Source organism: Phascolarctos cinereus, unplaced genomic scaffold, assembly GCF_003287225.1.
Source record: "Phascolarctos cinereus isolate Bilbo 61053 unplaced genomic scaffold, phaCin_HiC Scaffold_2;HRSCAF=192, whole genome shotgun sequence".
In the NCBI taxonomy this organism is placed as follows: Eukaryota; Metazoa; Chordata; class Mammalia; order Diprotodontia; family Phascolarctidae; genus Phascolarctos; species Phascolarctos cinereus.
In genome coordinates, this window is record NW_027555625.1 from 146,299,470 (window position 1) to 146,314,971 (window position 15,502).

Sequence of the window (15,502 nt, forward strand, 5' to 3'; positions counted from 1 at the left end):
ACTGGAACATTTGAGACAAATTACAAGGAAGATTTGAAATCATATCTGGTGATTTAAAAAAAAGTTAACATCTTTTGGAGGCAAGATTAGACATAGTCCTGGCTGGAGGCAGAGGCATGAATTCAAGGGTGGAGAACCTCTGGGTTCTCAGGTCCTTCACAAGTTTGGATTCAGTCAAAGGACTGTACTTGAGGTCCTAAAGGGCCACATGAGACCTCAAGGCCACAGGTTTCCCACCCCTGAGTCAGAAGATCTCAGAAAATGGTAGAGACCAGGGGATGGGACTAGAGTGAATCATAGGTTGAAAAGCTTTCTTGGTACTAACCTGAAACAGATAGATGATGCCAAACCCTACTTCAAGTTGCTGAAGGAAAAGACTTCTTCCCAGAGTCTTTTCCCTTAGCAACCTCAAATGGGATTCGGCAGGTATATCTTCCCTCTCCAAGCTGGAGGGAATAGACTACAGACCTGAAGACACTGGAGCTCTCCTCTCTCCCATTCTCACCAACTCTGCCCTGCCTTGCCCGTCATGCATCAATCTCCAGCAATGAGAAGAGTCCTTTTGGTCTTGGATTACTTTAAAAAAATAGATGGTAATTGCCAATCGGGAATTTAGGGATGCTTTTTAACATAAGAAGTAAGCATAGATTGAACATTTAACACATTTTTGCTGAATGACTGAATCATGAGTTTGGGTGAAAATAGGAAACTCAGTAAGTAGTAGTAGTTACTTAAGGAGTATTTATCTCACATCCCATACCCAAGGGTCAGCAGTCTGGGTCCTAGGACTGCATATAGGTTTTTACATGTATAGTGCTTGAAGCAAGTGTGTAAGAAAGAAACAAAAAAGCCCTAGCCATTCCAAATAGTGCTGATGTCATAAGGGAAAGTGGAGGTTAGCTTTCTAAAAAGATACTTGTCTCACACCCAAATCGCAATGGAGTGAATGCTGTATTTGTTGCTGAAGGACTTGGATTCAAATTCTGACTCAGCCACTTCACGAGTCTTCTCTGGGTCTCAGTTTCCTCACAAGCAGAATGAGGGGGTTGGACTAAATGATTTCTGAAGTTCCAGTTCTAAATCCATGAAATGGATAAATAATGTGTCAGTTCTGTTCAATATGATAATTAGGTATTTATTACTAAGATGTCATTGAACCTGTTATGTCCTTAATGTGGGTACTGCCTCCAAAGATGCTCATCCTATGTGACTTTTATCCATGCCCTCTCATAAAACCACCAAAGAGGGTCCATCCAGTGAGCTTAGAACCTTCTTATAGTTCTCTTAATGTTTATGTACATCCTGGTAGACTATGTGTGCATCCATCAGTTATCCACTGTTCTTGCTAAATGATTAGTTTGGGTATAGATAAGATATATAGATATGGAATGTAATTAAATGACCTCTTAGTATTTTTTTAAGTGTTGATTATGGCCCCCTATTGACCCTGATGAATTCTGGCTCTGCCTCTTACTCAGGTCTGTGAACTTTGTTATGAGAAACAATGTTACGTAGTGGAAAGAACACTGAATTTGGCATCAGAATGAATGAGTAAATAAATGAATATGTATATATGGATGAAAAACATTTATTAAGTGAACAAAGCACTAGGAATACAAAGAGACAAGCAAGACAGACCTGCCTCTCACAAAGCTCACATTTTGGTAGCAGGAGAACACTTAGAGCTTCATTCATTCAGCTCTGAAAGTCACATGGAATGACTCCATGCTTCTGAGGGTATAGCTGCAAAGTGAGTGGTAGTACGTCGTCTTTAACATTATTTCCATTAATAAAATCATATTGGTTTCTGATATTGAACCATTTGACAGTGCCAAGGACTTGAGTGGGGAGAAGTTTCTTTTCCCAGCCTTTAGCAGACGTGGCTGCTGAGGAAGTGGGGCCCACAGCACCTGCAGAAACATTGGCCAGGTAGTGACTCTGCAAGGTAGTTACTCTTCCCTAGACTATGGCTGTAGGGGGCCAGATTGGAAGCAGGCCTGATGGTCTGGGAGACCCAGCTTTTGGGTTTATCTGCCCATTAATGGCAGTCAGTCAGTGATTGGTATTGGTAGTGGCAGGCCCCTTCTCCACAAGTCTACACCCCATGCTGATAGCTGCAAGGACCAGGTTGGAAGCAGAACCAGTGGAAGATGGAGTCATTGCTTTTCCTGGACTCAGAGTCCTAGGCCATCTCTAGTCAGCTTTGAGGGAAGGTGGAGGTCAAGGCGGTTTGACTCACTTGCATCCTGCCTCGTCTTCAGGGTGTCCTGGTGCTTCTGCTACGCCTGCCTTGGTAGTGGTAGTTGGTGGGAGGTAGTGGAAGGGATGATGAGCCCCTTCTCCACAAGGTTTGCTTCCCTGGGCTGTGGCTGTGGCATCCAGGCTAGTTTCGAATCTGGCTATACTGCTGAAGAATGATGTGGCATTGAACCAGTGACTTAGCCTGTTTTAGCCTCATAGTCACAGATTTAGAGCTGGAATGGGTCTCTGACAGCATCTAGTCCAAATCTGGTATTTTATAGATGAGGAATTTAGATCTAAACAGGTGGAAAGTGACTCACCTGTGGTCACACGGATAGCCAATGTGAAACGCAGGCCATCTGACTACAGCTCCAGGGCTCTTTCCACTACATCATGCTGTCCAAACAGCTTAGCTTGACATTCAGATCTTTGTACCATCTGGCCCTATCCTATTTTCCCAGCCTTTCTCTTTCACTCCAGCCAAACTGGACCAAAGTACTTATGTACCACCCTCTTCCTCCCATCTTTCTTCCCTCACCAGCTGTCCTCTCCTCTTTCTATCTGTCTAAATCCCACCCATCCTTTAAGGCCAAGCTCAAGCCCCACCTTCCCAGGTCAAAGCAAGTCTCACCTTCACCTGAGCTCCTATAGCATTTACCCTTTATTTGGCAGTGATATGCTTCCTTATATTATTGTTGGAAATCTTTTCAAATATGAGCATCTTGAATTCCCAAATTTAACTGTAAATTCCTTGAGAGCATAGAGCCTGCCTTTGTAGCTCCAACACAGTGTCTTGTATATATGTATATTTTAAAATCAGGTCTAGATTAATTTTTACCTGAACAAGAATTCTCTCTTCAACACATCTGACTATTAGTCTTTCAGCTTCCATTTAAAGATCTCTAGTGATGGAAAACCCAATACTCCCCGAGGCAGCCTATTTTGATAGCTTTTTGATGGCTCTAATTATTAGAATATTTTTCTTTGTATTGACCTGAAATCTACTCCTACAACTTTCATCCAGTGCTCCTACGGTTAACCCTAGAAGTTGGACTTTAAAACAAGTCTAATAATAACCATTCACATTTATATCCCTTTAGAAAATGTTGTTTTTGGTTAGTCGTTTTCAGTTGTGTCCAACTCTTCATGACGCTTTTTGGGGTTTTCTTAGCAAAGATATTGGAGTGACTTGCCATTTTCTTCTCCAGCTCGTTTTACAGATGAGGAAACTGAAGCAGACAGGGTTAAGTGACTTGCTCAGGGTTAGACAAGGAGTGTCTGAGGTCAGATTTGAACTTAGGTCTTCTTGATTTCAGACCCAGCACTCTTTCCACTGCGCCACCTAGCGTCCCTTTAGAAAATGACAACCTTCATATATTTGAGGATGACTATTTGTTGATTGATACATTGTGTTGTAACAAAGATGCAAATAGAATTTACTTAATGTTCTGAGTCATTATTTTCCTTTGGGCTAGAGCAGAATGCTAGACTCGGAGTCAGGAAGATCAGAGCTCAAACGTGACCTCAGACATTTGTTAGCTATGTGACCATAGGTAAGTCACAATCTCTGCCTCAATCTCTTCATTCATAAAATAAATATGATAACGGCAGCACCTACCTCCCAGGGCTATTGTGAAGAGAAAATGAGATATTTTAAAGTGCTTTGAAAACTGTAGAGTGCTATGAATTTGCTATCTATTATTATCATTGTTATTACATGCCCCAAACCTTCCACCATACCTCTCTTCACAAGAATGGCATTTGAGGTTGTTCCTGCTCTGTGGAATAGAGTGCTGGGTTTAGAGTCAGGAGATATCAAATGCTTCCAACATTTAATAGCTATGAGATCTCGTGTAACCCTCCCAGAAGTTTCCTCATCTGTTAAATGGAAATAATACCTCATAGTTATTGTCAGGATCAAATGAGATAGATTTGGTGTTGCAAAGCATTATACAAACACTAGTTATTTTTATATTTGGTAAACATGCACCTATTGCCGGTAATATTCACAAAATCCATGATCTTTTAAAAATTCTTTCTTAAAATATTAACTTTGAACATTAGTACAACCAACTAAACTTGCTTAGTAACTATGTTTAAATTAATTTCAATGCATAAAGTATCATAACTATGTTTCAAGTCATTCTCTCTAAGTCCTCATGAGGATTGTTTATATTCCCTTTTCCTAGGTTAGTGTTATAATTAATGTGTACTCCATTCGTCTAGTTCTGCTTTTCACTTTCCCTTATTTCATACAGCACTTTCATAGTTTCTTTGTAGTCCTCCTACCTGTCAGAATTGATTACATTCAAGTAGTATTGATCACATTCAACTAGTAAGTAGTATTCCATTACATTAATGTACCAAAATTTATTTAATCATTTCCTGCTGTTGGAAATTTAGGTTGTTTCCAGTTTATTGCAATTATCTATAGTACTGTTAAGGAAATCTTTGTACAAATCTCTCTTCTCTTTTTCTCTCCTTCCATCTCTCTCTCCCCCCTTCTCTCTCTCTCCCTCTTCCTCCCTCTGTCTCTCTGTCTCTGTCTCCATCTCTCTCCATCTCTCTCACTTACACTTCCATGGCATATTCCCAACAATAGAATTATTGGGTCAAATGGTATGTTCAGTTTTTTTACAAAATTTTTACTGTGTACCACCAACTGCTTTCCAAAAAAAATTCTACAAGCTTGCAATTCCACCAGCAAGGTTGATAAGTATAGCTGTCCTTTTATTACCTCATAAACATTGACACAAATTCATAATCTTAAAAAGAGAATCAATTCATTTTAAGAGTAGCATTCAAACTACTACACATAGCCTGTTTCCTTTTGAGCCTTCCATATATCTTGACAGAATAATATCCAGTTTTTTCTCCTACTTTGTTTTTCCATTATTGGACGTGCTTTGAGTAGGAGCTTGTGGACACTGTTACTGCCAAATTTCAGACACACTAATGCTTAGATAATAACACAATTGAGTACAGGGATGTGCTATTACTCAGGAAAGATGAACACTTCTGATTATATGTGTACTGTAGGTGATTGAAATGATGAAAATCTCTCCCTATCTGGTTGCTTCATTGCTGCCTATAAACAAATCTAGGATTACCCTAGCTTTAAAAACAAACAAAAAACCCTTCACTTGACTCTGACATCTCCCTCTACCTCCCTTTCCCCATGAAACTCATAGGAAAAGCCAGTTATACTTGTTGTCTTCACTTTCTCACCTCCTACTCACTTCGCCCCTTATGATCTGGATTCTTATTTCACTACTCGATGGAAACTGTTCTCTCCAAGGTTACCAATGATATTTTAATTGTTAAATATGATGGATCTTGAACTCTCTGCAGCTTTTGAAGCTGTTGACCATCCCTTCCTCTGCATAGCCTTTGCTTACTGAGTTTCCATGCTGCTGCTCTTTTTTGATCTTCCTTCTACATGTCTGAGTGCTCCTTAGTTTCTTTTGATTGATCTTCACTCATGCCCCACTCTCTAATTGTGGGTGTATCCCAAGGATCTATCTATGCCTCTCTTTTCTCTCTACACAGTCTCTCTCAATAAAATAATCACAGTTCCCTTAGGTTCCATGATCAGCTCCAATATCACCAACTATCAGCCGGACATATCCGGTGGCTATTTCATAGGCATCTTAAACTCGACACATCCAAAACTGAATTTGTTATCTTCCCCTCCCCTAACTCCTCACCTCTCTTCTAGACTTCCACATTTCTGTTAAAGGTACTACCACTCTTCTAGTCACTGTATTTGTATCCTCTGTGCCTTACACAATGCTTGCAAGATGGTAGGTGCTTAAATGCTTGTAGATGGATTGGTTGATCCTAGATTCTGCACTCTCTTTCACCACCCTGCTCCCCATCTAATCGGTTGTAATGTCTTCTCATTGCTTCCTTCATAGTATCTCACAGCTATATCCTTCTCTCTACCCACGTTACAATCATTCCACTTCAAGACTGCATCACCTCTTGCTTGAATTGCTCCAATAATAGCCTCCTAGTCTCCCTGCTTCCAATTTCTCCTTTCTCTTATCTATCCTTCACACAGCTGCCAAAATGGTCTTCCCAAGGCACATGTCACTGTCCTATTCCACAGAGGCATAACTGGTGCAGGACAACTGAGGCTTGGCTTTAAGAAATTTAAATGGCACAAAAATTCAGAATGTCCAGAAATGCACTCTTCTAGCAGAGTAGAAGGCAAGGAGGGCGTGTAAGCTCGGATGATAACTAAGGAGCAGGGCAGAGGAGTTTGGGATTCTGGGTGTCAGTGTCAATAGCAGACTGGTTATCCCCTTCCTTTTCCTCCTCACTTACCTCAGGGCTTCCTCTTCCCTCAGTCCTTTGATGGCAGGCCAGCTGTTTCCCACCCCCCTCTGTAAATAGTGACACTTCTCCATGAAGTGAGTAAGGTGAGTAATCCTAGTGATATCTCCCTTCCTAAGTGCTATATTGGAGAGACTCTAGCCATGCTCTCTGATGCAGTAAAAATGCATGGGAATAAAAAAATGTCTGTGAAATATTTATTTAAAAACCACACAGAACAAAGTGGGAAGAAATTCAGAAGGGTATGTAAATGGAGTGGTGTTGTTACTATCTTGTTAAATTTAATATATGCTTTTAGGCAAGTTATTAACAGAGGTTCACAATTTTATTTGCAATCCTCTTCTTTGTAAGTTGAAATGTTCATCAATAGAGTCAATAGGACTACTGGCTATATGACCCAAAAAAAGTTAAAAAAACAAACAATAATAACAATGGAAAATTCCAATATATGAGAGAAATATTTGTAGCACTTGTTTTGTGGCATCAAAGAATTGGAAACAAAGTAGGTGACCATTAGAGAACAGCAGAACAAATTGTGGCACATAAATGTGATGGAATATAATTAATCTGAGGAATTCAGAGAAACATGAGATTTCGAGCCAATAAAACCATGTAAAGTAAAATAAGCAGAACCAGAGTAACATATATGACTATGACAACATTAATGAAAAGATCACTAAAATAAAGCCGATTCTGAGGAACAAATAAAAGCCCTGAAGAATAAATGATAACATCTTTCCCTTCTCAAAGCAGGGGACTATGTGGCAGAATATTGAATAGTTAATTAGTTGCTATTTTTTGACTACTTTGCTTTGCAAGGTAGGGATTGGGGAAGAAAGGCGTGATATATCTTAAAGTGACTGTATTGTAAAAACCAAAAGATGTCAGTAAAACTTATTTTAAAAGAAAATCACGAAAGCCTATGGGATCCAAAAGCCAAGGGTTGAATTAGTGCCTTCCAAGGTCCCTTTCAACTTGGAGATTCATCTGAAGTCTACTAATTCTAAGTAACTAATTCTCCATTCCACTCAACTGATTTTTGTCTTAATTACTTAATTACTTATTTTCACGAAATAAATTACAAAGTTGATTGGAGAGTTCCTTTAATTGTGCTTCTAGTTTATGCTGTTGGCCCTGTGTGCTGAAAATGTTAGTTATGGCTCTGCTTTCAAGAATCTTTTGTGGCTCCCTATTGCCTTACATTTAAAGCCTCTTCTCGATCTGGCTCCAGCTTACTTTTCCAGATTTACCTTACATTGTTACCATGTACATACTGGACATTCCGCCCAAATTGACCAATTCATAAATCTCTGAATTTGGTATTACATCTCCTGCTGCCATGTCTTGTACAAGCTGTCTGCCTCTCCTGCCTAAGATTATATCCCTTCCTTATCTCTACATATTAATGCACTTAGCTTCCTTTAAGATTTAACTTGGGAGCCAACTCATAGGGCAAGCCTGCCTTGATTCCCTGTAATGGTAAGTGTTCTCTTCTTCCTCAAATTATCTTGTATTTGCCTATGTTTATATCTGCATTCTCTACTGGAATATAAGCCCCTTCAGTGCATAGAGTGTTTACCATTATTGTCTTTGTGTCTCTAGCACCAAGCAGGGTGCCTTACAAATAGTAGGCACTTAATAAATGCTTGTTGGATCACAAGTTCCCACAGTGGGTGATAGTGCCCCCTGGGGGGCACTGGAATGATGGAGGGGGGCAGTAGTAGCCTCTGGTGCAATTGGGAGACATTGAATAAAAATAGGAGGGCAGTGGAAGCATAAGGAAAGAAGATAAACTTTTTTTTTTGGTTTTTTTGGTTAGGCAATGGGGTTAAGTGACTTGCCCAGGGTCACACAGCTAGTAAGTGTTAGGTGTGTGAGGCCAGAGTTGAACTTAGGTCCTCCTGAATTCAGGGCCGGTGCTCTATCCACTGTGCCACCTAGCTGCCCCAAGATAAGAAAATTTTGAAAAACCATTCATACATGTTTCATCTGTTGTGTAACAGAGTTAAAGTCATAGTGATTACATTATTTTCCAAATAAACACACAAAATGCAAGTTATAATGGGATCAGTGGTCAAGTCCACCAACAGGTCTTAACAAGCAAGTGTTGGCAGGGCAAGCTTGTCACACATTGTCAGGAAGTCCAGCATGCATTGGCAGTAATATGTGCATGTAATGACTTGTTTATGATACTATACAGTTATATGATATAATATTGCATCATCAAAATTTCAATGCAAGAAAAAAACACAAATTTACAATAAATTATTAAATTAAGATGCCTTTTAAAAATAATTTTCAAAAAAATTTTTTGAAATGATGCAAATTTTTAAAAAATGTTAAAGAGTTAAAGAAAGTAGATTTCCAAGGGGGTGCTGAGTAATTTTTTTTTGTTAAAGGGGGCAGTAGGCCAAATAAGTTTTGGAACCTCTGGATTGTATTAAAATGGATTGGAGGAAGTTAGACCAGGATGAGGGCATTACACCATGCCTGGAAGGACCTAAAGTTCATCTAATGCAAATCACTCAAAAGTAAGATGAGGAACCTGAGGCTGAGAGGTGAGGTGATCTATCCAAGGTTGCAAAGATAGAAAGTGACAGATGCAGAATTTGAACCCACTTCCTCCACTTGCAAATCCATTACTCTTTCCTCTGTCTCTGGGCGGCAGCTGGATGGTGTAGTAGATTGAGTACTAGGCCTGGAGCCAGGAAGACCAGAGTTCAAATCTTCAGACACTTGTTAGCTAAAAGCTCCGTCTACTCTGCTGGAGGAGTGTGTAACCCTGGGCATATCACTTAACCTCATCCCACCTCAGTTTCTTCATCTGTGAAATGGGGTATAGCACCTACCTCACAAGACTGTGGTGAGGAATAAATGAAATCATATTTGTAAAGCACTTAGCACAGTGTCTGGCACATAGCAGGTACTTTGTAAATGCTTATTTCATCCCCTTCCCCCTCTTAGGTGATCTGTGAACTCTAAATCTATGAAAGTATGAAGTTATAATCCTCATCTTTAAGAGCTTATAATATAGTTGGGGTAAGGAAGAAAGGCCAATACACCAGTGGAAAACAAAGATAAATTTATAAAAATGGTAAGTTGTGATATAAATACTATAGGTATTCAGAGGTTAGGGAGTTTAATGAAATCAGGCTTCATGTAAGAGGTGACTTGAACTGGGCCCTGAATGATGGCTAAATGACTTTAAATAGAACTTTGTCCATGGACTTCAAATAGAACCTGATCTCTTGGGACCACCAACTGAACAGGTGGAGTGACTTGAGCATCAGGCTGGAAGCCAGGGATTCTGATTTGTTATTATGCTTTAGGCTTATTACTCAAACAGGAACAGGGGGCTAACAATATTTACTTTCTCTCTTATCTCATATTCAGTCCACAAAGATTTATTAAAATTGTAAGCCACTTGAGGGCAGGGACTCTCTTTTGCCTCTTTTTGTATCCCCAACACTTAGCACAGCACCTGAGTAGGTGCTTAATAAATCTTTATTTAATTGAATTGAACTTGCTATGTTCCAGGCACTCCACTAAATGCTGAAGATACAAAGAGAAGCAAAAACATGGCCCCTGCCTTTAAGGAGCTCACATTGTAATGAGGGAGAGAATATGTAAGTCCAACATATATGCACAGTAAATGGGAGTTTTATACTTATGGGGAAACACTCAGGGGATAAAGCCTGAGGAAGAGAACAACCTCAGAAGTCCAATTAAAACTTGAGAGGAAAAAAAAATGTCCTGGCTACAAAGATTGCAAGAGTATGTGGAAGAAATGAAATAAGAGATGCAAAATGGACTAGAGATAGGGAGGAAACAAATGACAAGGAAAACTGATACCTTAGAAAAGATGGTGGAAAACCTCACTCAAGAACTGAATACCTGGAAAAATTAGAACTAGCCAACAGAAAAGGCAAGTATAATCCTACAGTGGGAAAATGTATCTTTAATGCAATATAGGATTTCCAAGCATTCTTGGTCAGAATTGAGTAGATATTTTGAAATGGAAATGTAGGAGACAAGAAAAACAGAAAAGTACATTTGTTTAATTGGAAGGAAATATGTAGGGATGGATTGTTTATATGCTAATGGGAGATAAGAAAGTATAAACTGTTCTTCTTGTTCATGAGTTCATACAAGACTTCCCAGGTTTCTCTGAAACCATCCCCTTCATCATTTCTTAAAGTACAATAGTATTCCATCATATGTATAAACTATAATTTGTTCAGCCATTCACCAGTGAATCGGCATCACTTCCATTGCCAAGTTTTTTGTTATTCTTGTTGAGTGGCTAGCTGGTGCCCTGGATAGAGTTCTGGGCTTAGAGTCAGGAAGACTGAGTTCAAATGTGGCCTTAGACACTTACTAGCTATGTGACTCTGGACAAGTCACTTAACCCTGTCTGCCTCAGTTTCCTCAGTAAAATGTTCATTAATGTTTCCTTTTTTATATCTCTCTTGACTCCAGTGTTATTTCAAAGTTTCTACATAGTTCTGGCCTTTTCATCAGAAAACCTTGAAAAACTGTTTCATTAAAGGTCTATTTTCCCCCCCATAGGATTATACTCAGTTTTGTTGGTTAAGTTTTTCTTAGTTGTCAGACTATATTCTTTGCCTTCTGGAATACTATATCCAAGCTTTGTGTTTCTTCAAAGTGGTTCCTGACTGTGGTTCCTCTGTACTTGAATTCTTTCTTTCTGGCTTCTTGCCATGTTTTCTTCTTTGACCTGCAAGGTCTAGCTTTTGGCTATAATGTTTCTGGGAGTTTTCTTTTTGAGGTTTCTTTCAGGAAATAGCCATTTCTATTTCCACTTTGTCTTTTGGCTCTAACAACTTGGGACAGTTTTCTTTTAAGATTTCTTGAAATGTCATATGATTATAGCGGGGGGGGGAAGGAAAAGAAGGTTTTGACAAAATACAATACCCATACCTATTAAATACACTAGAAAGCAAAGGAATAAATAGCACATTTCTTAAAATGGTAAGTAGCATTCATCTAAAAGCACCAGCAACATTATACGTAATGGGGATAAACTAGAAGCCTTCGTAATAAGATTGGGGTGAAGCAAGGATGTCCATTATCACTACTATTATTCTATATTATACTAGAAATACTAGCTATATCAATAAGACGAGAGAAAAATTAAGGAATAAGAATAATATGGAAACAAAACTCACTCTTTGCAGATGATATGATGGTATACATAGACAACCTTAAGAGAATCAACTGAAAAACTAACTGAAACAATTAACAACTTTCACAAAGTAGCAGGCTATAAAATAAACCCACATAAATGGTCAGCATTTCTATATATTACACAAAAAAAAAACCCAGCAGGAAGAGATAGAAAAAGAAATTCCATTTAAGGTAACTGCAGACAAAAAAAAAATACTTGTGAGTCTGCCTGCTAAGACAAACCTGGGAACTATGTTATTACAAAAACACTTTTCAGGCAAATAAAAACAGAACTAAACAAGTATTAATTGCTCAGGGGTAGACCAAACCAATATAATAAAAAAGACAATTTTTCCTAAATGAACTTACCTATTTAGTGTCATACCAAACTACCAAAGAATTATTTTATAGAGCAAAAAAAAATAATAACAAAATTTGTGTCCAAGCTGTTTTTCTCTGAGGCTTCGCTTATAAAGTTTTTGATGTCATTCTTTTCTTCTGGGTTTGTGCCTTGAGCATTTTAATAAACCTAATAGCTTTTTAAAAAAAATATTGCTTATTCTTCCAGCCTACCTCCTGATTTTAGACTTTATGATAAAGCCATGCTCTGGGCACTTCTAGAATAAATCTCTAGGCTGGTTTTGCTATTGCTCTCCCGGTTGTATTGAGTGCTAAGTTCTTGCAGGATCACAGGGACAACTTAGGCTGGACACCTGTAAACTTTCAGTACTCACAAAGTGGTCTGACCCAGGGCAAAATTTGAGCACTGCTCTGCACTGCCTCCCCTTCCTGCTCCCCTCCTCTTCTCCCAGCTGTGCCAGTTCCTGATGTGGGTCTGAGCAAAAAGCCTGTGGACTTACCTCCTTTGGAGTTTTAGTAGACTCCTGCTGGGCTCAGCCACTATCAGCCAGCTGGAAAGCTGTACTGGTTCTGAGTCACAGAACTGCAGCCTCCGCATTGGTCTGAGATCCCTGCCCTGGTTATTCCCCTGTAGTTTGACACTAGGTTAGAGCTGAGCCCCTACTCTGCAGCTGAGCTCCAAGCCACACAGCTGCTGCTTGCTTCTGAACTTGCTCTTGGCTATATACACAGCCTACAGCTGATGAGGTCTAGAGGTTTAGGGGTTCTGGGACCCCGAGATCACAACACATGGGTCCTGTCCAAAGAATTCAACCCAAGCCTTTTTTCAGCCAAAGGCAAAGTTTATTAAAGATCCACCATATTGGCCAGACTCTTAAGGAATCTGAGCACCTGTGAGCTATTGGCTAGGTTGTAAAAATCTGAGCATTGGCTAGATTATAAGAATCTGAGCCCCTTAAATAGAGACAAGATGGACCTTATGTACAGAAAGACTGTGTGAGGGATCTAGGAGTAGCCAAGTAGTTTGGGGTGACTAGAGGAGGGATCTAAGGAGGATCTAGATGGGCGTGGCCAATAACCTGGAGTGAACAGAACCACCTTGTGGTCAAGGGAGAATGGAGTCTAGCTAGGATTAAGGGTGGGAAATGGCCAGGGGCCATAGGGAGGTAAGACAATGGAGGGCTAGGCTAGGTTAAGGGTAACAGAGAATTGGGAGATTGGGTGTAGCCACAATGAAAGTCCAGTAGATAGGAGTATAGACTCAGGCTAAAATCAGAGATTTGGCCCTGTGGGAAAGTCAGGGGTTTTTCCTTTTTGGGATCTAGATCCCATCCTCATGCTCCTTACCCTGGAAAGCCAGGGGGTTTCCATCTTTAGTGACCTGGGACTAGGTAGTGATCAACACAGCTTCCTATTGGCACCTGTTCCTGAATGCTATAAAAGTTTATGCCTCTCCTACTGGATTTTGGACCTCACATTTTCCTACCACACAGCCTTTCCCTGTGCTGGAATCTTCCACAAAGAGCTTTCCATCCCCAATGTCCACAGACCTTTGTCTCTTTAGGCTCACTTGGGCCAGAAAAATGACTTACTGTAATTTTTTCTTGAATTGTTTAATCAGGATTTGGTCTAGTGTTTTCTAGATTTGTCTGGAGGAGTTTTGTTGGGGGAAGCTCAAAGTCCTTTTCCCTGCTACTCAAATTATTGGCTCAATGGGCATTTTAGAATGTATTTCCCAGGAAAAGAGAAAATCCAAGAAAAGGTCAGTTCCCCCCCTCCCCCACTTCCCCTTCTTGATGTCCATCTATTCAAAGACATTTTGATATAATTTGCTGCTCTGGTATGCAAATGTTTTCAGTAAACTGAATTTTTGCCTCAACCACAAAAAAGTCAGGGGCAACATGTAAATATAATTGTAACATTAAATATTTTGGAGTCAGTCTCCAAGTATAAGTTTAGGGAGAGAAACACCAGATGTCAGGAATTTTCCTAATGGGGGCTTGTAGTGATTGTTACAACTAAAAAAAATGTACTTATTTAATCTAAAATAAACTTCCTAAAGCTGAAAAGGGAGGAAACCAAATGGTTCTTAGGGGCCATCTTATTGCCACCATGCTTATGTAACTTGGGCTGGTCTGGGCATGCCCAATTCAGTTACTGTGGAGCCTGGGGACACCCTTGAGGGGTCTTTTCCTACATGTCCAGTTTGCCTAACATGGGGCCTGCATCCCCTACCTACCCTATGGGTGTGAGTAACCTCCTTCTGTTGGTTGCCTTCATGTTATCCCCAGTTGGGAATTCTCAGACCAGCCCTGGTTACACTTAAAACAACTCAATTCTTACAAGAGGGTGTTAGAGCCCAATTTAGATAATTCATTTGAGAGGTGGTGATGGGCTGAGCTACCTGGTTGTAGTTTTGGTGTGAATGGAGAGAAGGGGACAGATGTTGATGGGGTGCTTGGATGCTTGTGTTTGGGTGCTTGTGCTTGGACCCCAATTTCTCCCTAGCCTCAGAAACACTATCCCTGACAGTTTCTCCCCAGCCCAAGGACACTGTGCCTAGCAATTACTCATGAGTGGGCCCCAGCAAGACCCTTATCTCTTTCCCTGGTGCAGTTACAAGCAGCACCTGAAGGAATTATTAGTTTAAACTGGCTTTGCACTGGGCCATAAAGATATTCTTACCCACTGGACTATCTATACTACTGCCCTACCTCATTATCTGTATTCTAGACTTAAGAAATATGTATACTCGCTACATCTATCATATCAAACAAGACATTGACTGGTGGCAGACTGGACAACTCTCAGTTACCCCTGAACTCTAGTTAATTTAGTGACATAACAGGCCTAAAACCACACCTCCATCTGGATCTCCTTCTGGGCTTTTCCTAGTGAACTCTGGGTAAAAGCCTGTGCAGTAGGTACAAGAAGTGCATGTTCTTTTAAGAACTGACCACTCCTTAATCCCACCCTGAATCACCTTGTTAACATATTTGGCACATGTTTTATTGTATTTTATCCTATATAAACTTTAACTGTACCCATCTAAGATCACAGGTTCTTTAAGAATCCTTGCCCACTGAAAAGCGTAACAACAAACTTTTTGCCAACTTGACTAAAAGAGTGGTTGAGTCTGTGAATTCACTCCAGACAACCCCGTCGTGTACTTCAGTCTTTGAGGGGTCACAACCTCTCAGACCACAACAATGTGAGGCATGTTGAGGAGGTAAAAATTACAAGACTTGGCAACTGTCTTGGATTTGAGGAATAAGAGTGGAAGATGTCTCTCCCAGGAACCTACAATAATGATGGTGCCCTCAGCAGAAGTAGGGAAGTGTCTGGCACATTTATTGTTTAGTCATTTTTCTGACCC